Genomic DNA, 2622 nt, shown 5'->3' with positions numbered 1-2622 from the left:
CTTATGGCATTAATTGTCATGACCAATTATTCCCTCTGTGTGTGTCTATGTGTATGAGCGGGTGGGTATGACTATGTGGGGGTGTGTTTTAACACTGCTCTAGGATCTGGGTTGGAGAAGGCAATGGCATCCCACTCCAGTACTCTTGCCTGGAAAATCCCGTGGATGGAGGAGCCTGGTAGGCTGCAGTCCATGGGGTGGCAAAGAGTTGGACATGACTGAGCCACTTCACTTTCACTTTTCACTTGCATGCATTGGAGAAGGAAATGGCAACCCACTCCAGTGTTCTTGCCTGGAGAATCCCAGGGATGGGGGTGGGCTGCCGTCTATGGGTTCTCACAGAGTCAGACACGACTGAAGCGACTTAGCAGCAGCAGCAGGATCTGGATATTACTAGTTTGCATTCTAGTAAGGAAGACAGTCATTTGAGTAGCTGTTGCCATGTATTTTGCTTGCATTAAGCAATATTATGTGTTATATTATTCCTTCTCATTAAAACTGTAATATAAATGAAGACAGAAAACTGTTGTATGCTTCATATATACCTCACACAATAACTAGATAAGCGGATGTGTTTTTATTCCCAGAACTCAAAAACGAAATAGTAAATTAAATCAAAAAGTGAAGTTTCTGTTGTAAATTACAAGTATTATAAAAATTTAATATAATTTGCCACATTTTCCAGTTTTTGTATTTGTAAGGGCACCATGGGTTTTACAACTGCAGGTTAATTCTTAAGTTCCTTCTAAAGTTAGAGTTTCAGTTAGTAAACCATGTTTTGGCTCAACATAAGGGAGCAAAAACGCAGGTTAAGTGAAAGGTCAGGAAGCTTAGGAGAGAAAAGATACTTGGGCTACTTGTAAACAGACTGCAGCTCTCTCTTTTAAATGTTTTATTGTCTAATAGGGGAAAAAAGCCTTTTCTCCATGAAGCTACTGTTAATTCAGGGGAAAAAAGGAAGAAAGAGATAGGTGAAGAATGGTATCAGAAAGCATTTTTCTTGATTTTCTTTCATACACATGACAAACATGTGTATTCAGGGAAAAATATGCAATCACAGGCCTGGTATGTGTCACTTATAAAAGATTCAGTATCTTTTCTTTAAACATCAGTTACTTAATTGAGAAATTAAAATTTTGATTCCTGAATCAAGTGACAAGATGTGTCAGAATTATATATACGTCAGAAATAGCATAATTCTGTCACTTGAATTGAATATTGTTAAAAGATAATTTCTCACCAGTCTTACAATTGCTTACAAGTAAGCAATCTGCCTAATTTTCTTTTAACATAACTATGATGGCAGAGGCCCAGTATTTAATTTAGAGCTAACTCCTATCAACTAATGGTTCAATTTGACACCTTGTTGCTATATACTAACAAGGATGAGATTTTGTAAAGGTTTTGGCAGAGATCCAGTCATCACAGCTGCTCTTGTATGATCACTGCTTGAGAAAACAGTTTTTCCCACCTCTAAATACCCTATTTTCAAATGTAATTTTGCTGTGAGAACTTCTTTTATCCTTTTTACACATAAATCCTTCCCCTTAGGAAATACTCTAACATTGGCTACTAACTGCTATTACTCACAACTATTACTCATCTGTGATATCATTGTAAAGTAAATCACCAGAAACGATCCAACCAAATATCACAGGGAGGGTAGTAGTTTATTGTTAGAAGGTTAAGGTAGAGAAGCTTCTAGGCAAAAGAAACAACACATATCATGAGTATATAATAAAATTATTAAACTGCTAAAAACATTAAACTGATGTCTTTATAGCATTTTTTTATTCTATAGACAAGGTGAAGATATTGGGAGATATCCAGATTCAGATTCCCAATTCCAGATATTGAGAATATTTAGAAAGCACTACACATAGAATAGATTCTAAGGTCCTGCAGTGAAAGCATGAACAAAACAAGTTTCTTTTGGCATGGTGCTTAAGGACATTAGAATAAATTTTAGCTCTAAGTTTAGCATTATACAACTAGCTTAAGTACAGCTTTTTGTTAATATAATATTGATATGTAGTTATTTTGATTGGTATTTATTGGATTGTGATTATGTAAACTCTAAACTTCAGGAAAATGCTGGGCTTTGAAATGTACATGATTAAATTTTGTATTCTGAGCCTACTAAGTTCACCTCTGAATGACATGCCAAAGTGCTTATAACCAGAATATTATAATAGACTTGCAAATATGGCACTAACACCAAAATTTCTCATTTGATCCATTATATCTTGTTTGCCTTGGACTACACTAACTTTGAGTCTTAATTAGCTCTGTCGCTTCTGCTCAGGCAATCTTACTGGCATATCAGTTGTCTCCCTTGCAGTCTTTCAACTTTTCATTTTGTTCCCTCAAATTTGAATGATGTCTAATTTAATTTGTCCTTGGTATCCATTGGCTGTTAAACTGAGAGCAAATACCACTTGACACAGAATCACTACCAGCAGCTATCACAGAAGTATGTCTGCTGCTGCTGCTGCTGCTGCTAAGTCGCTTCAGTCGTGTCCGACACTGTGCGACCCCATAGACAGCGGCCCACCAGGCTCCGCCGCCCCTGGGATTCCCCAGGCAAGAACACTGGAGTGGGTTGCCATTTCCTTCTCCAAT

The sequence above is a fragment of the Capra hircus genome, unplaced genomic scaffold (genome assembly GCF_001704415.2).
Source record: "Capra hircus breed San Clemente unplaced genomic scaffold, ASM170441v1, whole genome shotgun sequence".
Classification (NCBI taxonomy): Eukaryota; Metazoa; Chordata; class Mammalia; order Artiodactyla; family Bovidae; genus Capra; species Capra hircus.
This window is presented reverse-complemented; position numbering follows the sequence as displayed.